General features: G+C 39.3%; 1 protein-coding gene across 8 annotated transcripts in view; it reads left to right on the forward strand.

The window, feature by feature from the left end:
* FHIT (fragile histidine triad diadenosine triphosphatase) overlaps nt 1–24,870 on the forward strand; it is a 1,437,020-nt gene that overhangs the window by 1,407,300 nt on the left and 4,850 nt on the right. Inside the window, exon 8 of one of the 8 annotated variants that reach the window (XM_040454576.1) lies at nt 18,324–18,336. The exons of the other annotated variants lie outside the window; for them this stretch is intronic. The gene's annotated coding sequence lies outside the window, so the exon portion shown is untranslated. Of the gene's footprint in view, nt 1–18,323; nt 18,337–24,870 lie in introns of those variants that run through there. 8 annotated transcript variants of the gene reach the window in all.

Raw genomic sequence — 24,870 nt, forward strand, 5'->3', positions numbered from 1 at the left:
CACTCACAGCTTCCATGGGGCCTTGGAAGGAGACTCCCTGCCCAGGATGGGGACACATAAAAATAGGTGCAGAGGAATTCAAAAGATATAAAAGCCTGAGCAGAAAAAACCCTGACCCTTGAGGCAGGGATTCCTACCTCTGGGTTTCCTCTTCCTCCCTGCCTCCATGTCACCTTCTACACAACTATCAGCTCACTTCCTTCCAGCCACCTTCCCCTAGCCCACCTGGGTCACCATCCTGCCCTTCTCCAGTTCAATCCTGCCAGGCAGCCCAAAATCTTTTGTAATGCATACCTGATCCTTTAAAAAGTTAATACCCACTGAGAGCTCTAGTCTCAGATTTCTACATAGGCTGGAAGGGGCTTGTGAGCCAGCTGACTCACTATCTTCTGACCAGATCAGTCTTTCTTCCACTTGGGCCTCTTCTCTTCAGCTGCTATTTGGTAAATTGCTTTTGTAAATTCCCTTTAGTTTTGGCTGCTGGGAAGCTCAAGGCCACAGGGAAAGGGCAGACATGATAGAATTATCTCTTTGCATTAATGATGTTGAACTGTTGAGAGATGACAGATTTAAGATTCTGGTGGAAAGCTGTAGCCAGTTTCCTTTTTTAAAATGCATATCTGCGCCAAATATTTATAGAATATCCAGGAGCTTATGGATCTTCTGAAATGTACTAATAAATGGGGTTGCCATGAAATATTGGGGCATCCCTAGACTAAAAATACCACCTATATTTTATCTGTCAACCCTGTTAAAAACAAAACAAAACAAAACTCCTTCCATGGTCCTCAGATAAAGTGTCTCTCTCCTAAATAGTTTTTTTCCTTTTGGGAATTGTCTGCTTCATCTGGTCTTGTGTTTATACTATAAGCTGTTGAAGTAGATCAGACACAAATTAAAAACACAATTAGTGAATACTGGTAGCAACAGGATTATATAAAATTATATCCACTGCTTAGTGGTCATGATTTTTAGGTAGAAAACATGTTCATTGTATTCCATTTTCCCTTTGAAATAGGAGTCTTTTATAGTTAGTTTTTAGTATTTGTGCATTTCTTGGGCATTCTTTCCTCTGCCTCCTTTTTAAAGTATTCCAATTACTTGAAGACCAAGTATCAACTAGGTCTCCCCCATTATTGTTCATGCATGTCCTAGTGCTCAGCCACTTGCATTCTAGAACACTTACTTCATTGGAGAATGAAACTGGAGAATGTCACTGGCTTGTCAGCTGCATTCCATTCAATTGCCTGAAGGGATATAGTGTAGTGCTAGCAAAAGCTGTCTTTGATCATTTATTTCTAAAATTTTCTACTGTTCACCTTCTCATTTCTTCCTTCTTCCTTCCTTCCTTCCTCTGGATCAAGCCAGTCTACCTAAGAACACAGACCCATAGGCATGGCTGCAGATCTCCTTCTGTTCCTCTTCTGAAAGCCAGTGTGTCATTGTGGGATGTCCCATTCAAATGGGGTTGCTGTTCTTCAGACTCAACTTACTAAGCTGATCTTTCCTTTTTTCTTCCAGGTTCTTATGTAATAGGGACTTCCAGATCAAGGCAAGAAAGCTCTAGACTTTTCCTGAGGCTTGCTGAATTGTAGGACTCTGTGTTAGAATGCATTTTCTAGACATTTTAAGAGGATTTAAACTTACTACCCAAGTTTCCTGTATGCTTTGCTTCACCAGTTTTTGCTTCTGTCATGCCTTGAGGCCTAACATCTCCTGTCTTCTGGGTGAATCAACTTGCCTTGGAAGTCTTGCCAGAAAGACATTCATCCCAGCTTGCTGTACAAACTATTGCCACAATGCCTGTGGGTTTTTTAAATTAATTAGCATTAATATCTCTCTTTAAAGGCCTTTGGTTACAGACCAAACAAATCACCTTCAGTTTTCTCAGCCATCAGAGGTAGGAACAGAGAAAAGGAGTGATGATGATGTGGGTTGCCAAATAGCTCAACTAGTAACTTGGAGGCTAGGGACTTAAGCATAGGGTCCTAAGATTTTACCAAGAGCACCATCACATCCTGCAATATAAAAGGATAATACATATTTCCCCTTAGAGGCAAAGGTTTGATACCCACTCTCCTTCCTCTTCAAAATGCATCTGCATACCAAATGTTTATGTAATGTTAAGGGATTCATAGAACTTCTGAAACTTCATTAATAAATAGGGCTGTCATGCAATATTTGAATATACCTAGACCTAAAAAAATTATTCATTGTTTATGTGAAATTCAGATAAGCTTGACCTCTCCAAGGTTTCCCCATTACACCCTCAGCAGCAAGTCGGTCTTAGGCAGAGCCAGTATGAAGACACTCATGTTGCTTACCTGGGAAGACTGCACAATTCACAACACGCACAAAGGCAGGTAGGCTAGGGTTCAGCCCTGGAAAGGATAATAGTAGCCAACATTTCCAAGTTTCTAAGATACAGGTTCTATTATCCCATCTTGCAGATAATAAGAAAACTGAATCTCAATGATGTTAAGTGTTATTACAAGGTAAATAGTTCCAAGTGACAGAGTTGAGATAGAACCCAGACACTCAAACCCCAAAGACCATTCTCTTAGTCTCTGGACTGCCTATCTTGCTAAAAGAGCACACTTTCCCAGCCAACACAGCCCCTGCATTCCAACTCTCCTTGCTTGCAAGTTTTTCCAGACTGAACTAATTCTTATCTAGGCACCTGTCCTCTTCACTTCACCATGTGACCAAGTACCTAAGTAATATGACCTTGGGCAAATACAGTGTTTCCCAAATCTCTCTCATTCCTATGTCATCATGCCTCTCTCTCTTTCTTTCTCTCTCTCTCTGTACCAGGGTATTGTTTACTCATTATTTACCTGATTCACTTTTAAACGTTCTATGTTAACGTCAATGAAAAACAAGTATTATTTGCAATTAGAAATTAAGCATAAAAATAAATATGAAAGAAAAACAATGCTGATGAATTCCAGCTTGGCATAGTTGCTTGTCTATAGACATTGGGAGTGAGATTCATTCTCTCTTTGCTAAAAAGAGAGGCTAGCCATTGTTACAGAGGCATTCCATTCCAGAACTGAACAAAGACTCTCTATTTGACTTATTTAAAAGGATTAAAAGGGAATAATTTATTAATAGTGAGATTCAGTGAAGATCATCTAAAATTATCATAAACAGACAAATGATACCTGTCTTTGGAAGACAGCAATGGAGGTCAGAATTCAAACCCAGAGCAAGCTGACTCCAGACCTGTAGCAATCCCCCTAAGTTAGTGCTCCCCATGTCTCTCACCAGGTATGTGGAGAAGATAAGGCACCTGGGGGGAACCAGAGTCAGCTTCCCTAGGGATAAGAGCCCAGTCTCTTGTACTTGGCTGGAGGACACTGGGCAGCAAGCCCCACATCATGCCCTACTGCTCCTGACAGGCATGCTTAGTCTCTAAGCTGATGGGATCTATCTGAAATCACTGCTTCTCCTGGGAGACCAACTCCTAGGGCTTGTCCTCCACACTATGTTTGCCATTAGTCTATCTTAAAAACCGGTGTGCAAACCTGTACCCAGAGATGCCCAATATGGGGAAGGGACTATAATAGACAAAAACAAAACAAAACAAAACAAAAACAACAACAACAACAACAACAACAACAAAAAACAAAACAAAAAAACTACTCTCTCCTGAATGTTTGGTGTGGAAATACTAGCAACCTCTCAGTAAGTAGAAACCCCTGTTTTGTATCTTCTTTACGTATAAACCCCCATTAATCCCCAAGCATGACAAGACTGCCATAGGACCACAGAGATAAACATCCTCAAACTATGAACTCTTTACTCAGCCTCTTGAAGCCATCAGGGCATCAACATTCGCTTAGATGTATAGAATTCTCTTGATCTTCCCATGTAATCCTGCAGGATGTTTTGGTGTTTTGACTACTCTCTGTATCCTTTTCCTAGCAGAAAATGACTTTAAATTGCAATTTCTTAAGCAATAGTGAAAAACAGACATTGCCTTCATCAGGCACGGCAGAGACAACAGCCCAAGTGTTGCTGAATGAAGCTCCTCCACCTGACAGATCCCTGATGAGGGTGGGAATCCCTTGGTTCTAGGAATTCAACACCTGCCTTCTGCTTAGGTGAATTTGTGCAGTGGCTCCCCACATACTGGGCTGAGTTCCGAGATGGGGCTTTGTGATGGCTCTTTTGGTCTGTGTTCTGAATCACATCAGATTACAGTGCATCCATATCCCTTATCTAACTGCATCTTTCCTGGAACATAATAATTCTTTACATAGGTGTTTCATACCTGGGTGTGCTGCCTTTATACACCCGTGTTGAGCTTCCTACTTAATTGTAAAGCAATGCCATGTGTCCTAGTGAGGGAAGGCTCCCACCCCATGTTAGAACTGAGTGGGCTAGTTGCTTGTAAAGTCTGCAAGCATCACCCCTAACTCTGATAGGAAGAGCAGAGAAGGTTTCCACACCCTGTTGTGTCAGCAGAGTTCATTTGTAATTCATCAAACTCTCCTCTGTGCACGCCGTTATTTTATAGATAATTGGTTGCCTCTCATTACTCATAACAGAGGCATGCAATTTCAAAGCAACTGAGTCAGCCCAAAACAGCATTATTAGTAGTTACAGATATACTGTCGAGGCAAAATTTTGACACTGGCATTTTTGAAAAATCACCATAATTCCAGCCACTGGACCACACTTATATCATAATCATGGACAGTCGAGGTGGACGAGAAAGGACAGGTTTGCTTATTTAGCACCTGTTCTGGTCACTGAATCGTGCCTTTTAAAACATACCCCACCAGTTTGGACAAATTCTCATCCTTCTCAGAGAGGGTCTGCTCTCAGCCTAGCAGCCTCTGATGAGAAAGGCCAGAAAGTCGATCATAGTATTCTCATGTTTTCTCAGGAGAGAGGAGGGTTTTAATGTCAGCTCCTTGGCAGTTCAATCCTAAACCTACCAGGCAATCCCCATGTGGAGGTATGATTAGGACCGATGAATGTGTTTACCAACACTCATTGCCAAATTAATACAATCAAAATTTTTCTTTACCATGGAAGTACAAGAGAAGATTCTTTAAGGCTAATGACACTTTAGTATATTCAAAGCTCTTTATAAAAAAAAGTCATCATTTTAAACACAGCTGGAAAAGAGATTTTAGTTTGGATTTTCTTCTTCTGCACTTCATGTTTCTAGAGAATTGTGCTGCCTCTCCTCTTATTCTGTGAAGACTACCTTTATAGAACCAGATTTCAGTAGTAAGGAATTAAAGACTCTATGTTTTGGATTAAATATAAATCAAGTCACTATGGTCAAAATAGTGAATAAGAAACCATAGATTTATAGCAATTTTAGAAATAATCAAACCTGATGTCCTACTAAGTGGTTTATTTTGCCACAGCCCAAAAAGATGACCATCTACTTATACTTGAAAAACTTCCCTTTATACAAATTCTGAGACAGTCTATACCCCATGGCTTCAAAATGGGTTTTAGCTTTAGATTATTTTTGTAATATTTTACCAAGATCCAGCTGTCTCTTACATGTGGCCAATAGTTCAGGCAAAATATTTCTATAGGCCATTGATGACTAAAGTATCTACAGAACTCTTCCACTGAGATTTAGTTCAAGTGATAGTAAAAATGACTCATGTCCCATGGTTAATTGTTAACTCTCATGAATCCTTGAATGACATGAACCCTCAGCACAGAGTTCTTTTGAGAAAAGTGTAATCCAAATGCCAATAATAACTTTGCTTTAGTTGCATCTTGGAAAATAATAGAACAAAGCCCATCACCATCACCATCCCCAGGATCCACATCTCCAGAAATGGATAATGTATCACACATCAATATGCATACTCTTTTTTTTTTTTATTTTTTTCAACGTTTTTTTATTTATTTTTGGGACAGAGAGAGACAGAGCATGAACGGGGGAGGGGCAGAGAGAGAGGGAGACACAGAATCGGAAACAGGCTCCAGGCTCTGAGCCATCAGCCCAGAGCCCGACGCGGGGCTCGAACTCACGGACCGCGAGATCGTGACCTGGCTGAAGTCGGACGCTTAACCGACTGCGCCACCCAGGCGCCCCTCAATATGCATACTCTTGCAAAAACTTTCCAAAAAATTTTACCGACTCCCAAGACTTGTTTTTTTTTTTTTCTTTTTCCTTTCAATGCTTGATTCTCTTTACTCTATGTGGTGTTCTCTTTTCATTTTCCTCATTTTGTCTTTGTCTCTGCCAGAAAGGAGAAGGGTAGAAAAAGAATCTCCTAGAGGTTGTGGGAGGTTAATATGAAGGAAGGCTCTAAACATTCATATTAGTAATCTTCAACCTAACATTTTGTCATAACTAATGTTTATACAGTTCATTCCATTCTTTCCCTAACATGTCCCTAAGCCACCTCTTACATAAGTCCTCCATTATTTTGACATTCCAGGCATCTATCAAGTTAAGTGCTCAACCAATGAGGGCACACTAGAAAAGGCAGTTCTAAATTGTGCTCCTTTTGGTGTTAACAGTTTTCCAAAAGACACTGCAGTATTTTTTTTTTATGTTTTTAATGTTTCTTTTATTTTTGAGAGCGACAGAGACAGAGAACAAACAGGGGAAGGGCAGAGAAAGAGGGAGACACAGAATCCAAGAAGCAGGCTCCAGGCTCAGAGCTGTCAGCACAGAGCCTGACATGGGGCTCGAACTTGTGAACCACGAGATCATGATCTGGGCGGAAGTCAGATCCTTAACTGACTGAGCCACCCAGGTGCCCCAGTATGGTTTATTCCTTCTAACTTATCCTAAGTGATGAGCAATGGAGACTATATCTTCTTTATTAAAGTAAAATCCAAAAACAATGGAGGGAAGAAAGGAGAGGAGCTAAGGAAACAACATTTACAGAATTAAAATATCCCATTAGGCCCACTTGTCTCAATAGTGTTGGTAAAATTAGACCCTCAGCCCAATTCTCTGTAATGTGCCCCTTCTTTTTCCTCTTCCCTCATTTAATGGTAAATAAGGAAAGACAGTGCTATGGAAGCCATATTGGGAGCTCTCCTACACTTTCTTGGGGCCAGATCATTTAGGGGATAGATACCTGCCATCCATGCCATGCCCTTCCCAGACCCCAATGCACTGACCTATTACCATTTTGCAACCCTGTCACTAGGCAAATCTTGTTTCCCCTAGTAGAGCCTCCCATAAATAATCTGGAATCAAGAGAACGTCAGGTGGCAGATAATGCCTCCCCCTCTAAAGAAAATGCTTGTCTGGAGCTTTACACAGAACTTTCTAAAATGTGCTTTGAAAAGAAAAGAATGGTAAGGTGAAAATTATGTCTCAGCCCCCCTACAAAAAAATTATATATATATATATATATATATATATATATATATATATATTTTTTTTTTTTTTAGTCACTTGTCCTATGCACTAGACATGTTCACCACCAAATCAAAGTATAAAAAGACAACTTTCAGTTTCCTAAGAATAATGTATGGATTGTCTGCCATGTTGTTTTTTACTGTCAATGGAAATGTCTTAAATAATTTAAGCTCACTCCCTAGGAACATAGTCACTAAACTTACTCTGTGGACTTGGACACATCATTCTATTGTGCCTCACTTTTCCTGTATCCGAATTACTATTGTGGAAAGCACCTTAATTATATCCTAAGGTTTTTCTTAGAATAATGCAAAGTAATGTCTAGGAAATACACTAGCAAAAACAGCTCTAAATTGTTCTCATTCTAGATTTAATACTTCTCTGATGATACAAGAGACATTTCAGTATGTTCCGCTACCTCCAATTTATCACAAATGGTGAACAGTGGAGACTATGAGTATCCATTACTTGTGCCAATATGTAGATTCATTATTTTCCCTGTGATTTCAATTATACTTTAAAGATGATAAATTAGGGAAATGTTCAGGTAATGATAAATTAGTTTGAACAGTAATTAAAGAATACAACCTGTAGGGCAGGATATTTTCAGACCACGAAAAGAGAAAAGAAAAGGTATGACTTCTGCTTTTATTCCTACCATACAAAATAATTTGAATTAAATATCCCACAGTGTTCAACTAGGAAAAAATTGTATAGAATATACACAAACATCTGCTAAAAGGTAACAAAGCAGCAAGGGAATATAATAAGGTCAAGATCCAAGAGCAGCTAGAAATCCAGAGAGGAGCCTAGCATTTGGGGCTGCTTTTCTGCTGAGGGTATTTGTGTCTTGGAGAGGCAGATGGGGCTAAAACAATAAAACCTAGGTTTCCAATAGTAGAGCACTTTCTAAATCTCCATACCTGGGTGGGCATGCAAAAATCTGAGAAGGTGATACCGTTCAAAAAAGAGTGACCCAGGGGCGCCTGGGTGGCTCAGTCGTTTAGGTGGCTAACTTTGGCCCGTCATGATCTCATGGTCTTTGGGTTCGAGCCCCACTTTAGACTCTGTGCTGGAACCTCAGGGCCTGGAGCCTGCTTCCAATTCTGTGTCTCCCTCTCTCTCTGCCCCTCTCCTGCTTGCTCTCTGTCTCTTTCTCAAATAATAAACATTAAAAAAAATTTTTTTTAATAAATAATTAAAAAAAAAAAGAGTGACCCAGATGTAAGCCAGCCCTGCTACCAGCGGCAGCACAATTTCAAATCATCTGGGCAATCAAGAAAGTTTCAGTCATGGAAATGTGAGATCCCAACTTGCTAGTCTTATTAGGTTCCTGGCAGAAGCAAAGAAAAAAAAAATCCCTGGAAGAAAATAATATCATCCAAGATTTTAAATCATGTCTACAAATTATTTTCTTCAAATGCCCAACACATGAATGTGCACACACATACCCCATAGCATATTTGGAGACGAGTCAATATAAATAGGATTAGAATCGTAGGATACCTAAAATCGGAATGATCAGAAGTAGTCATTAAAATAACTATGTTTAACTTGTTTCTAGAAAGGAAAGATTTTTAAAAACCTTTCCTGAGAGCTGGGATCTATAAGAAAATGGGATGATGTGAAAAAGAACCAAATAGAAATTCTAGAACACAAAAATACAATAACCCCAGGAATGAATTTAGCAGGAAAAGGAAAGTTACTAAATTCTTAAAGATGAGCCATATGAAAATATTCAGCATGAACCATTCCAAGAGATGAAGGAAGAGTAGAAAAAAGGATAAGAAAGGTCAGAAGACATAAAATATGATGAGAAGGCCTCATAGATATGTATTCACCATTCCAAAACTTCCAGTGGAAGCTATAATTAAAGAGATAATAGCTGTGAATTTTTCAAAACTGGCAAAAGCCACCAATCCAAAATTCAAGAACACACCATACCCTGAGCAGGGGGGTTGGCATCCCCACCTAAGCTTATCATGATAAAACTGCAGAAGGACAAAGAGTGAGTTGTCAGGTTTAATAGTGGGGGTAGGGTAGGAAAACCTTACATTCAAAGGAGTAAAGGAAGAGACCAAAGGCAACAAGAACAAAAAAGAAAATGACAAGACCATGGAATCACATCTTTAAAGAGCTGAAAGAGGGGCGCCTGGGTGGTGCAGTCGGTTAAGCGTCCGACTTCAGCCAGGTCACCATCTCGCGGTCTGTGAGTTCGAGCCCCGCGTCAGGCTCTGGGCTGATGGCTCAGAGCCTGGAGCCTGTTTCTGATTCTGTGTCTCCCTCTCTCTCTGCCCCTCCCCCATTCATGCTCTGTCTCTCTCTGTCCCCAAAATAAATAAACATTAAAAAAATAATAATAATAAAAAAATAAAGAGCTGAAAGAAAATAAGCATCAACCTAGATTTCTATAGCCAGTTAACACGTTCTTTTAGAATAAAAGTGAAATAAACACACTTTCTGACAAGGCTGAGAGAATTTGTCACTGACTGACTCATCCAAAAGGAATTCTAAAAAAAAAGAAATCAATGGAAGTTAGAAACAATTTTGAACTAAATGAAGAAAACTAAAAATGGTAGATGCAACTAAACGTGTTTATAGAGTAACTTACTTTAAATTATGACTGCTGTGCATTTAATGGAAGGAAATAAAAGCTGAAAGTAATATGTTAAACATCTGGATATTGCAGTCATTAAAAAGGAAAAGAGCATATAATGAATAATTTTAGGCCAATAAATTTGAAAATTGGGGTTCAATTTGTAAATTTCTAGAAAAAATACATTTTACCCAAACTGACACAAAGTAAAAAAGTTAGTTGAGTGTGAACTTCAGTTCAGGTCATGATCTCACTCACGGTTCGTGAGTTCGAGCCCCATGTCAGGCTCTGTGCTGACAGCTCAGAGCCTGGAGCCTGCTTTGGATTCTGTGTCTCCCTCTGTCTGTCTCTCAAAAATAAAGAAATACTAAAAAAAAAATTTTTAAACTGAAGTCCAACCTAAATTAGAACCCTTCTCACAATGACAGCATTAGACCCAGATAGCTTTACTGCTGAATTCTACTATGCAATTAAGAAACAAGAATCTGAATAAGATTATTATCATCTGTATGACTGTTGGAAAAATTCTGACAGAAAATAAAATGAAAGAGAAGGAAATTCTTGTGCCTCTCAATTTGTTGTAGGAATTGCCTTGCACATGAACATGACAAGAACATAACATAAAGGAAATCTCCAGACTAATGGCACATGGAAACACACATACCAAAGTCCTAAAATATATCAGAAAGTTAGACAGATGGGGTGTGTGTGTGTGTGTGTGTGTGTGTGTGTGTGAGAGAGAGAGAGAGAGAGAGAGAGAGAGAGAGAGAGAGAATTCACAATCTATGAAAAGGATAATACATTATGACCAATGCAGTGTGCTTTTATATTAGACTTTCAAGCACTGTCTTTCACCAGACTAATAAAAGCTAGGTGAAAGGATGATCTCAGTAGATGCAGAAAAATATATTAATCACATTCAACATCCAACATAATAAATACACAAGTTCCAGGACACTAGAACTAGAGGGAATGTGTACTTCAGGATGAAACACCGTAAACTATTTATCTGAGATTGTAAATGAGAATATTCACTATGAGCCCTGTTTTTTCACAATGTACTCAAGGTCCTAGGTAGTACAGTAAGGCAAGAACAATAAACAAAAGATAGAAGGATTATAAAGGAAGGAATAAAGCTGTCATTATTTGTAGATAGTTTGATACATGCAGAAAACAGAAATGAATCTACTGAGAAACAACTATAATTAGTGATTAAACTTAACAAGACCTCTTAATATAAGATCAATATATCTAAGCTTTTTTATTTTTAATATGAAATTTATTGTCAAATTGGTTTCCATACGACACCCATGCTCATCCCAACAGGTGCCCTCCTCAATGCCCATCACTCACTTTCCCCTCCCCCCAACCCCCCATCCACCCTCAGTTTATTCTTAATATTTAAGAGTCTCTTATGGTTTGCCTCCTTCCCTCTCTGTAATTTTTCCCCCCTTCTCCTCCCCCCGGTCTTCTGTTGAGTTTCTCAGGATACAGATATGAGTGAAAACAATATGGTATCTGTCTTTCTCTACCTGACATTTCTTTTTTTTTCTTTTTTTCACATTTTGTTTATTTTTGAGAGAGAGAGAAAGAGAGAGAGAGAGAGAGAGAGAGAGAGCACAAGTAGGGGAAAGGCAGAGAGAGAGGGAGACACAGAATCCCAAGCAGACTCCAGGCACTGAGCTGTCAGCACAGAGCCTGATGTGGGGCTTGAACTCACAAACTGTGAGATCGTGACCTGAGCCGAAGTCAGACCCTTAACCGGCTGAGCCACCCAGGTGCCCCTCTGCCTGACTTATTTCACTTAGCATAACACTCTCCAGTTCCATCCATGTTGCTACAAAAGGCCAGATTTCATTCTTTCTCATTGCCAAGCAGTATCCCATTGTATATATAAACCACAACTTTCTTTATTCATTTGTCATTTGATGAACATTTAGGCTCTTTCCACAATTTGGCTATTGTTGAAAGTGCTGCTATAAACATTGGGGTACAAGTGCCCCTATGCATCAGCACTCCTGTATCTCTTGGGTAAATTCCTAGCAGTGCTATTGCTGGGTCATAGGGTAGATCTATTTTTAATTTTTTGAGGAACCTCCACACTGTTTTCCAGAGCAGCTGCACCAGTGTGCATTCTCACCAGCAGTGCAAGAGGGTTCCCGTTTCTCCACATCCTTGCCAGCATCTATAGTCTCCTGATTTGTTCATTTTAGCCACTCTGACGGCCATGAGGTGTTATCTGAGTGTGGTGTTGATTTGTATTTCCCTGATAAGGAGTGACGTTGAGCATCCTTTCATGTGCCTGTTGGCCACCTGGATGTATTCTTTAGAGAAGTGTCTATTCATGTCTTCTGCCCATTTCTTCACTGGATTATTTGTTTTTTGGGTGTGGAATTTGGTGAGTTCTTTATAGATTTTGGATACCAGCCCTTTGTCCAATATGTCATTTGCACATATCTTTTCCCCTTCCATCGGTTGCCTTTTAGTTTTGTTGATTGTTTCCTCTGCAGTGCAGAAGCTTTTAATCTTGATGAGGTCTCAATAGTTCATTTTTGCTTTTAATTCCCTTGCCTTTGGAGATGTGTCAAGTAAGAAATTGCTGCGGCTGAGGTCAGAGAGGTTTTTTCCTGTTTTCTCCTCTGGGGTTTTGATGGTTTCCTGTCTCACATTCAGGTTCTTCATCCATTTTGAGTTTATTTTTGTGAATAGTGTAAGAAAGTGGTCTAGTTTCAACCTTTTGCATGTTGCTGTCCAGTTCTCCCAGCACCATTTGTTAAAGAGACTGTCTTTTTTCCATTGTATATTCTTTCCTGCTTTGTCAAAGATTAGTTGGCCATACTTTTGTGGGTCCAATTCTGGAGTTTCTATTCTATTCCATTAGTCTATGTGTCTGCTTTTGTGCTAATACCATGCTGATTACAGCTTTGTAGTAGAGGCTAAAGTCTGGGATTGTGATGCCTCCCACTTTGGTTTTCTTCTTCAATATTACTTTGGCTATTTGGGGTCTTTTGTGGTTCCATACAAATTTTAGGATTGCTTGTTCTAGCTTTGAGAAGAATGCTGGTGCAATTTTGATTGGTATTGCATTGATATTCTTCCAATCCATGAACATGGAATGTTTTTCCATTTCTTTGTATCTTCTTCAATTTCCTTCATAAGCTTTCTATAGTTTTCAGTATACAGATCTTTTACATCTTTGGTTAGGTTTATTCCTAGGTATTTTATGATTCTTGGTGCAATTGTGAATGGGATCAGTTTCTTTGTCTTTCTGTTCCTTCATTGTTAGTGTATAAGAATGCAACTGATTTCTGTACATTGATTTTGTATCCTGAGACTTTGCTGAATTAATGCATCAGTTCTAGCAGACTTTTGGTGGAGTCTATCGGGTTTTCCATGTATAGTATCATGTCATCTCCAAAAAGTTAAAGCTTGACTTCATCTTTGCCAATTGTGATGCCTTTGATTTCCTTTTGTTGTCTGATGCTAGAACTTCCAACACTATGTTAAATAACAGTGGTGAGAGTGGATATCCCTGTCGTATTCCTGATCTCAGGGGGGAAGTTCTTGGTTTTTCCCCATTAAGGATGATATTAGCTGTGGGCTTTTCATAAATGGCTCTTATGATGTTTAAGTATGTTCCTTCTATCCCGACTCTCTCAAGGGTTTTTATTAAGAAAGGATGTTGAATTTTGTCAAATGCTTTTTCTGCATCAATTGACTGACAGGATCATATGGTTCTTATCTTTTCCTTTATTAATGTGATGTATCACATTGATTGATTTGTGAATATTGAACCAGCCCTGCAGCCCAGGAATGAATCCCATTTGATCATGGTGAATAATTCTTTTTATATGCTGTTGAATCTGATTTGCTAGTATCTTGTTGAGAATTTTTACATCCATATTCATCAGGGATATTGGCCTGTAGTTCTCTTTTTTTCTGGGTCTTTGTCTGGTTTGGGAATCAGAGTAATGCTGGCTTCATAGAATGAGTTCAGAAGTTTTCCTTCCCTTTCTATTTTTTGTAATAGCTTGAGAAGGATAGGTATTATCTCTGCTTTAAGTGTCTGGTAGAATTCCCCAGGGAAGCCATCTGGTCTTGGACTCTTATTTGTTGGGAGATTTTTGATAACTGATTCAATTTCTTTGCTGGTTATGGGTCTGCTCAAATTTTGTATTTCTTCCTCCTGTTTGAGTTTTGGAAGTGTGTGGGTGCTTAGGAATTTGTCCATTTCTTCCAGGTTGTCCAGTTTATTGGCATATAATTTTTCATAGTATTCCCTGATAATTGCTTGTATTTCTGAGAGATTGGTTGTAATAATTCCATTTTCATTCATGATTTTATCTATTTGGGTCATCTCCCTTTTCTTTTTGAGAAGCCTGGCTAGAGGTTTGTCAATTTTGTTTATTTTTTCAAAAAACCAACTCTTAGTTTCATTGATCTGCTCTACAGTTTTTTTAGATTCTATATTGTTTATTTCTGCTCTGATCTTTATGATTTCTCTTCTTCTGCTGGGTTTGGGGTGTCTTTGCTGTTCTGCTTCTATTTCCTTTAGGTATGCTGTTAGATTTTGTATTTGGGATTTTTCTTGTTTCTTGAGATAGGCCTGGATTGCAATGTATTTTCCTCTCAGAACTGCCTTTGCTGCATCCCAAAGCGTTTGGATTGTTGTATTTTCATTTTCATTTGTTTCCGTATATTTTTACATTTCTTCTCTAATTGCCTGGTTGACCCACTCATTCTTTAGTAGGATGTTCTTTAACCTCCATGCTTTTGGAGGTTTTCCAGACTTTTTCCTGTAGTTGATTTCAAGTTACATAGCATTGTGGTCTGAAAGTGTGCATGGTACAATCTCAATTCTTGTATACTTATGAAGGGCTGTTTTGTGACCCAGTATGTGATCTATCTTGGAGAATGTTCCATGTGCACTCAAGAAGAAAGTATATTCTGTTGCTTTGGGATGCAGAGTTCTAAATTTATTTGTCAAGTTCATCTGATCCAATTTATCATTCAGGGCCCTTGTTTCTTTATTCTCTGTCTAGATGTTCTATCCATTGCTATAAGTGGAGTATTAAAGTCTCCTGCAATCACCACATTCTTATCAATACTGTTGCTTATATTTGTGATTGTTTTATATACTTGGTGGCTACCGAATTCGATGCATAGACATTTATAATTGTTAGCTCTTCCTGATGGATAGACCCTGTAATTATTATATAATGCCCTTCTTCATCTCTTGTTACATCCTTTAATTTAAAGTCTAGTTTGTCCGATATAAGTATGGCTACTCCAGCTTTCTTTTGACTTCCGGTAGCATGATAGATAGTTCTCCATCCCCTCACTTTCAATCTGAAGGTGTCCTCAGGTCTAAAATGATAAAATGAGTCTCTTGTAGACAGCAAATAGATGGGTCTTGTTTTTTTGTTTTTTTTTTTTTGTTTGTTTGTTTGTTTTTTATCCATTCTGATACCCTATGTCTTTTGGTTGGAGCATTTAGTCCATTAACATTCAGTGTCATTATTGAAAGATATGGGTTTAGGGGCGCCTGGGTGGCGCAGTCGGTTAAGCGTCCGACTTCAGCCAGGTCACGATCTCGCGGTCCATGAGTTCGAGCCCCGCGTCGGGCTCTGGGCTGATGGCTCAGAGCCTGGAGCCTGTTTCCGATTCTGTGTCTCCCTCTCTCTCTGCCCCTCCCCCTTTCATGCTCTGTCTCTCTCTGTCCCAAAAATAAATAAACGTTGAAAAAAAAATTAAAAAAAAAAAAAGATATGGGTTTAGAGTCATTGTGATGTCTGTAGGTTTCATGCTTGTAGTGATGTCTCTTGTATTTTGTGGTCTTTGCAACATTTCACTCACAGAATCCCCCTTAGGATCTCTTTTAGGGCTGGTTTAGTGGTGATGAATTCCTTCAGTTTTTATTTGGGAAAACCTTTATCTATCCTTCTATTCTGAATGATAGACTTGTTGGGTAGAGGATTCTTGGCTGCATATTTTTTTTGTTTATCACATTGAAGATTTACTGCCATTCCTTTCTGGCCTGCCAAGTTTCAGTAGATAGGTCTGCTATTACCTTTATGTGTCTACCTTTGTATGTTAGGGCCCACTTATCCCTAGCTACTTTCAGAATTCTCTCTTTATCCTTGTATTTTGCCAGTTTCACTATGATATGTTGTGCTGAAGATCGATTCAAGTTATGTCTGAAAGGAGTTCTCTGTGCCTCTTGGGTTTCAATGCCTGTTTCCTTCCCCAGATCAGGGAAGTTCTCAGCTATGATTTGTTCAAGTGCACCTTCAGCCCCTTTCTCTCTCTCTCTTCCTCTTCTGGAATTCCTATGATATGGATATTGTTCCATTTGATTGCACCACTTAGATCTCTAATTCTCCCCTCAAACTCCTGGATATTTTTATCTCTCTTTTTCTCAGCTTCTTCTTTTTCCATAATTTTATTTTCTATTTCACCTATTCTCTCCTCTGCATCTTCAATCCATGCTGTGGCCACTTCCATTTTATTTTGCACCTCATTTATAGCATTTTTTAAATTCATCATGACTATTTTTTAGTCCCTTGATCTCTGTAGCAATAGATTCTCTGCTGTCCTCTATGCTTTTTTCAAGCCCAGCGATTAATTTTGTGACTATTATTCTAAATTCTTGTTCTCTTATATTGTTTAAATCGGTTTTGATCAGTTAGTTAGGTGTCGCTACTTCCTGGAATTTTTTTGAGGATAATTCTTTCATTTCATAATTATGTCTATTTTTCTGTCCCTTATGTGTTTTAAAAGCTTGTTGTGTGCTCTGCACCTGTGAGCACTGCTATATTAGTGCTCTATCTTTTTTCTAGCTTTCCCATTTTCTTCCTAGTAGATTCAGTCTCTTTTCCTCCCAGGCCCTGGTGTTCAAAGTCCTTTGGCTTCTTTGTTTGAGAGACATGGGACATATGGTTTGCCCCTACTTCTCTGCCATGTTGGCCCTTCCCTCTAAGCTTTTAAGGTTTTTTTTATTTATTTTGAGAGAGAGAGCACACAAGGGAGGGTTAGAGAAAGAGAATCCCAAGAAGACTCCACAGATTGTCAGTGTGGAGCCCACAGTGGGGCTCAAACTCACAAACCATGATGTCATGACCTGAGCTGAAATCAGAAGTCAGACACTAAAGTTAGCCACTGTCTTAGCATCAGCTACTAAAATACCACAGACTGGGTGGCATAACCAATAGAAATTTATGCCTCACAAGTTCTGGCAGCTGTGTGATCAGGGTGCCAGCACTGATGAGTTCTGGTAAGAACCCTCTTCCTGTCTTGTTGATGGCTGTCTTCTCACTATGTTCTCACATGGAGGAGAGAGAACAAGTTTTAGTCTCTTACTCTTCTTATAAGGTCATAGGGGCCCTCAATCCCCATGACCTCACCTAAACCTGATTACCTTCCAAAGGCCCTACCGCCTATTACTATCACATTGAAGTTTAGGGCTTCAATGTATGAATTTTGGAGGGACACAAACATTCAGTCCATAACAGCCACACAGTTAGAAAATGAAAAAAAATTTGAAGTTAGCTTATACAGGTTTCCCCACTATCTCTAAGTAGAGTGTTCCTTTGAAACCTTTTGTAAGCTGAAATGGTGTAAAGCAAAGAAGCAATTACCATTAACTTATTATATGGAAAATTTTGTGAGCATTCCCAGACCCAAAAATAAACTCTCTTAGGCTTTTTTAGACACATGACTTCAGGACACATTTTGCTAATGGATGCACAAAATAAATGGAGATAAAGCACAGATGCTCACAGACACAGGTCAAGGCCATGGTGGCTTGATGCTGAGATGCTGAGTGTAGTTCCCTGAGAAGGAGCTTGGTGGGCTGCTCTCCCTGCCTGGGGTATTCATTGCAAAACACATGCTGAACACAATTTTTGCTTTTTTTCCTTTTTCATAAAAGCAAAAATCCAATTCATATTTCTTTTAGCAAAAACAGGTACTAATGTAGGTCTTTTGTCAAAGTGAAGTGGTGGAAAGAGAATTTTCAAAAAGCATGGGATACTTGTATTAATATCAGAAATCAAATGCCTAGGAATAAAGATATGGAAGCTTCTAGACAAAAAACTAGAAAGTATTAGTAAGAGGCATTTAAAAAAATAATTAAATAAATGGAGAGATGAATGACTCAATTTCATAAAGACTCAATTCAAATTGACCTGTAAATTCAACGTAACTCAGACCAAAATGACCATAGGCTATTTTTGGTGGTAGTGGTGGTGGTGGTGGCGAAAATTTACAACTTAATTATGCTTGTGGAAATGTAGCCAGAGACTATTAAAAAACAACTTAGATGCATAGAAGGGCTTACTCCACAGGATATCAACTTATTACAAGGCTACAAAAGTAAAAGAGCAAGGTATCAATGCAAGGATAAGTAGACAGATGGAGCAAAATACAAAGCCCAGATCCAGGCATATATGAACACTTGATTTATGTTTAAAATGAAGTCACAGAGCTGTGTGGAAAAGAAAATCTTTCCAATAAAAGACTCTGGGCAAAGTGGATATCCATTTAGAAAACCAATGAAACTATACCCTACCTCACACCTTCTGCAAAAGTCAATTCCAGGTGGGTTATACTTCAAAATGGGAAGTATAAAACAATAAAGCATTTAAAGGATAATATAGGAGACTATCTTCATGATCCTGCTATAGAGAGAGACTTTTTAAATAGGACACAAAAAGCATTATCATAAAAACAAGATTGATAAGTTGGACTACCTTAAAGTAAATTCTGTTTATCAGAAGACACCATTGAGAGAGAGAAAAGGCAAGACACAGAATAGGGGAAGGTATTTGCCACATATGTAACCAACAAAGGACCAGCACCCAGGAGATTTTTTTTTAAGAAGAAAAAAGAAACTTTACAAATCATTAAGAAAAAGTCAACATCCCAATAGAAAATACAAAAAGATTGAAACAGGCACTTTGGAAAGGTATCAAAATGGCCAATAATCTTTAGCCATCAGGAAAGTGTAAACTTAAAACACAATGAACTATCACTATACACCCACAATAGTCAAAAGTTTGCAAGAATGATATCAAGTGTTTGCAAGAATGTGGAGCAACAGAAACACAAAAGAACACATACATGTGTGCACATTCACGTAAAGTTCAAAAACAGGCAAAAGTATGGGGCGCCTGGGTGGCTCAGTCGGTTAAGCGTCCGACTTCAGCTCAGGTCATGATCTCGCGGTCCGTGAGTTCGAGCCCCGCGTCAGGCTCTGGGCTGATGGCTCAGAGCCTGGAGCCTGCTTCCGATTCTGTGTCTCCCTCGCTCTCTGTCCCTCCCCCATTCATGCTCTGTCTCTCTCTGTCTCAAAAATAAATAAACGTTAAAAAAATTAAAAAAAAAAAGTAAATTATAGTGTTTACAGATACAGTTATTCAGAGGATGAAATTATAAGGGAAAGCAGGGAAGCAATCACCATAAAATCAGTCCAGTGGTTTACCTTATGGGGAAGGCAGGAAAGGGGTGGTTATTGGGAATGGAAATGGGGGGTGGCTTGTGGGAGGGTGGAGGCAATGTTCTAGTCCTTGCCATTGCTGGTGGCAAGACGTGTTTGTTTTGTATTAATTCTATAAGCTGTGTGTGTATATATACGTGTGTGTGTGTGTGTATGTATGTATGTATAGCACATTTATATATACCTTTTGCATTTTTCTGTATATGTTATATTTCACCCTAAGAAAGACTAAAAATAAATCAGATAAAAAATTTTAAAGATAAAAGGAAGGAAGAGATTGACTTTAATGTACAGTCTAATTGCTGGCTGGATATCCAATTATTCCATAATAGACTTAAACAAAAAAGAATAATTGTTGCATGTAATCCTTACAGACACTCTGCTCCTACATCAGAGAGTCTATTCTCCTCCTCTTGGCCATCTCCCTGAATTTAAGAGGCCACACTGGCCAACAAGATCATGATTTCAGGAACTAAGTAATGGAGATCACCAGAGAGAAGACATGTTATTATTAATGATTCTTAACAATACCACTCATGGAACACTTATTATGGACAAGTTATACCAAGCACTTTACAGGGTTTATTTCAGTTAAATCCCACAGCAACCGTGGACATTGTCCTGATTTTCAGATGTGGAAATGGAGGCTTATGGCCACTATGGATCTTGCGCAAGGACTCTTAGGTTATACACAGAGAGCCAGGGTTCAAGTGCAGGCAGTCTGACTCTGGAGCCCACACTTACTTTCACAATAAAATTGGTGGGTCTCTGTTTAGAAACATCCTTCCCTCCCCCACTTACACCCTAGCTAACTGACAATAAAAATTATACAATGAAGCTGAGGCTTCAGACACCACTTACTCTTGCTTCTTCACTAACTTCAAGAAAGGAGCCAGAATTTGACGATTTCTGTGCTAGGGGTCATTTTATCCACTTGTCACAACTCTGCTAAAGAGTACTGTCACGTCTCTCTATGCAGCCATAGTTACAGACTGAGTATTTTCCTAAAAGCCAAAATTGCATTTGGTGAGCAGGAGTGAATCAAAGCTAATCAACCTTGGACCATAATGTATTAGATGTTCCATTCCTGGGATCAATGAGGATTCCCAATGGCTCCATTCAAGACCTTTCAGTTAGGGTTTCCTCTCAAGATAGGGTTTTCACCAAGAGTCTGAAATTAACTCTTGGATTTCAAAACACTGAAAAGCTTGTTGAGAGATTCAAGCAGAAAATAGGATGGGGTGCGGCAGACATTGGAATTGGAACTGCCAATCTCATCCACCGGCCACAGTCTGGGCATGTTACCCCACTCAGGTTAGTAGAGTTGTTCTCTACCCTTTGGTGTCTCTACATAGAGAAGCCCTTGAAGGGGTGATGCATATTTGAGATTACTGGCAGTTATCCTAATCACCATTTGGAGAACTATAATGCAGGAGAAGCCCCTACCCTTCACAGTTAAAAGGTCAGTAATTATGTCACTTTTCCCCAGAAGCTTATTGGAACTGGGGTTTCCTTACTTGCCATCAAGAGCCCTGGCTCAATAGGAGCACAGACTGCTTCCTAGAGGACCCTCTTAACCTTGAGGTTCTAGGACACAATCACCAACTGTTTATTGAGATCCCATTTTGAGCCAAACACTGAGGCATAGAAGGTGAAGTATATCCCTACCCTTGAGGAAATGATGGTGACTCCAAAGCAGTAAGACTGATTCAAGAACATGCAAGCATGTAACTGAGTTCTGTGCAAGTCAGCAGTACAATGTCAACAGTACCTGTGACCAAATTGATTTCTCTACTTATCCCACCATAAAGTAGTTGACTCTGTGTCACTTGTGCCTAACCCCCATGCCCACATACAATTACATGCCCTCCAAAGAGCCACCCCATGGTCTAGGATTAGCCAATCAATTTTAATGCGTATTTAAGAGATTTTTCAAAGTGTGTGAGTCAGTGCGTAAAATGATAGATCATGTAATAATTAAAGCATTAAAAGAACCCAATTGAGGATTCTCTTTCTGCCAGCAGATATCTTTAGGTCAAGAAGGTCTATAAAAACTGGCAGATCATTTCCATTCCTTTAAGACAGGTAAAAATGGCTTTGAATGTAATTAGATGTTCTTAGCAATTTTCCCTCTGCTAAAGCTCTACATCTTGTTCCAATGAGGCCCACAAAAAGTTTAGAACTGTTGGCACTTTAAGCTGCAAACTGACAGTGTGGTATTGCTTTGAAGAAGTGAAAGCCCATGATATTGCTTGAATCATTTTTTTAATTAGAAATGATTAGCTAGAGTTAGAGCTATAGAAAGAGGCAGCTTTCTCACAGACAGAAGCCAATCTTTGCACTGTTGAGCTCTAGGCTGCTCTTAGATCGCTACCCCACTCTCTTATCCAATCTCTCTGGTGGCTCCACAGATTCCAGAGTTATCAACTTGGAACAAGGAATATGCCTACCATAGCAAAATCAGCATTTATCTCTGACACCCCTATCAAAGTCCTGCTTTATTACTCTCTTCTCAAGGATCTGTTATCTCTCCAGGCAATTTTTTCTTTTAAGGTGGAAGATCTTGTGTGTGGTTAATTTTAATTTTTTTAATCCTTTAAAAGAATGAGACTTGATGGAAATGCAATGTAGTGCAAAAATTTTAAAGGAAAGTATTTTCAGTCAAACCTAACACCTTCCCCTCATTCTGGGTAAGCTTTTGTGATATTGCAGTTAAAAATATAACTTCTGTTGACTATGACTCTTAAAATACCTATCAACACCCACAAACTCACCCAAGAATGAATATATTGAAATAGGAAATGAGTTGAGATTACAATCCTTTAATCCTTTGATTTCTGTTCAGGTCATGATCTCAGTTCCTGAGTTCTAGCCCCATGTTGGGATCTACGCAGATAGCACAGAGCCTGCTTGAGATATTCTCTCTCTCTCTCTCTCTCTCTCTCTCTCTCTATCTCTCTCTCTCCCTGCACCTCCCCTGCTCATGTGCTTGCACTCTCTCTCTCTCTCAATAAACTTAAAAAAAAAATTAATACTATGTTATATTTAACCCAGTATATCCAAATATTATCATTGTAATATTTTCATAATATAAAAAAATGATTGAGCTATTTTACATTCCTTTTTTAGAGTAAGTCTTTGAAACCTAGGAGATATTTTGTATTTTCTGCACATCTCAAGTCACATTTTTTGATGCCCATTAGCCATATGTGGCTAGTGGCTACCATATTGGCCCCTGCAGTTGTGAAGAGGTTGAGCTCTGGAAGTAAGCACATCTGGTCCCAATCTTGTACTTACTATGTGACACTTTCCCAGCTGAAAAACTAGGGTTATGATACCTATCTCATGGGGCTGAGGTGAAGACTAAATTTGGTTTCTATACATAAGACCGGACACCCCTTATCACAATAGCTGACTGATAGGTGCTCAGGACAGATGGCTTTCCCTTTCCACCCTGGGGAGGGGGGAGGGGGAGAAGCTGCTGAGCACAGCCTTCAGGGCCTCTTTCCTCACTCCAATTGAACTTGTTGTGCAGGTGCCTCTGTTTCCACTGTCTGCCATGATAGGGGAGGCCTCTGGTAGGATGGAGTGGGGAAGAAGGCAGGCTCCTGGCTTGAATCTTGTTCCCTAGACCACCTGACTGGGCTTTGGAGATTGGGTGAGTGTTCTTATCCTCTTGCCAGGCACATTTATATGCCTGGCAAGGAATCCCTTTGCTGAAGAAAAAAAAATTCTCAAGTCCTAAAAGTGAGCAATTAGCTATCTCTTCTATCAGTGGGACAGTCAGCTTTCATGTTCCTACTGAAAAAACCAGAGACTCTGTGCATCTTTGGGCTAGAAGGGAGTAAAATCTACTGTTTTACAAAGGAAGGAACAGTGTTTCCAGAGAGCAGATATAACTTGTCTAGGCACACAGAGTGACAATACAAGCTTTAAACTGGACCCTTATTATTTGAAGCCTCTGTCTGTATACACATAGATGTTTATTTTTGAGAGAGAAAGAGAGCACAGGCTGAAAAGGGACAGAGAGAGAGAGGGAGACACAGAATCTGAAGCAGACTCCAGGTTCCCAGTTGTCAGCTCCAAGCCCAATGTGGGGCTCAAATCCACAAACCGCAAGATCATGACCTGAGCCAAAGCTGGATGCTTAACCCACTGAGCCACCCAGGTGCCCCTGTATCTGAATACAGTAGAGATAGATCCGTAGAGATTTCCCTGTATGAACTGCTGACATCTTTGCGTGGAAATGTTCTCTGTGTTTTCTTGCTAGTTTTCAACTTTTCAGTTTTTGGTCCCATGTAGAACTTGAATATAATTCAAGTTAGTCTCCTTGCAGTTGTGGATAGGTGAAGCACACTATAACTTATTTAACCATCACTTTCATTCTCAAAATACAGCATTAAAGATTTCTTTCCTTTTCTTTCTTTCTTTTTTTTTTTTTTTTTATGAAAGGCCCCATTCCACGTAATAGATTTTTATCCATTAGCCTAAGGAGTTTGGGAGGATTGTAATCTAAACTCAAACACAATGCACAAGTAACAGAGTTATATCAACATCAGTACCTTTTAAAGAGCAGAGAACAAAAAAATATAATAACCCCATTAGGTTGCTAAATGTGCTGAACCCTGACAAATTCTCTATGTGATGATCCTGGAGTATTTGTCTATAATCCCTCAGCAAATACACCTTTTATTCAACCACAGAGTTGTACACACTCCAGACACAAGTGCCATTAATTAAATAACACACTCAGCAAACTCTCAGAGCCATTAATTATCAAAGGTAGCCTGCTCCATACTTGGCTCTAAAATTCTATTATAACAGGAGAGCAGGAATAGAGCGAAGGAATATGCTGTAGGAAGGTCACCCTCCAAAGCATGATAAGAAGAAGCTGTCAGACAAAGTAAATGACAAAGCATGTGTACCTTTTAGCTTTCCTTTTGCCCCTGTGGAGAGTTTGAAAGAAGGGAAAGTATTTCACATTGTAGGGACTTTCTTCCTCAAAATTAGTTTCTCTCATGAAAGACGCAAGTAAATATAAAGTAATCCTTTTTCATTTCAACTGAGTCTCTGGGAAAAGTAATATCAGCTGAAGATTTAGAGACAAATAAAGCCTGTTCTTCATAAGCTCCCTCTGAATGAGAAAGCCTTTTAAGGAGACTCTTCTCGGTACAGATGCAGGGGAGGGGATGGAAAAGGGACAAACATACAAGACAGAGGCCTCACTGGTTTCGAGTGGGACAACAGGAAAATGCTCAACGAGTACCATGAATTTTCCAGCAGCGGGTTTACTGTGTTCTGCCCCCTCACTCCGACCATCAAGCCTCAAAGCCTTCCCAGCTCCACTTGCCAGGAGGCAGTGGGATAAAGGAAGTGCTGAGCCCTGCGGGGTCTCCGTAAATCACTCACAGCTAC

Source organism: Herpailurus yagouaroundi, unplaced genomic scaffold (genome assembly GCF_014898765.1).
Source record: "Herpailurus yagouaroundi ecotype Mexico unplaced genomic scaffold, PumYag 213, whole genome shotgun sequence".
Taxonomy (NCBI): domain Eukaryota; kingdom Metazoa; phylum Chordata; class Mammalia; order Carnivora; family Felidae; genus Herpailurus; species Herpailurus yagouaroundi.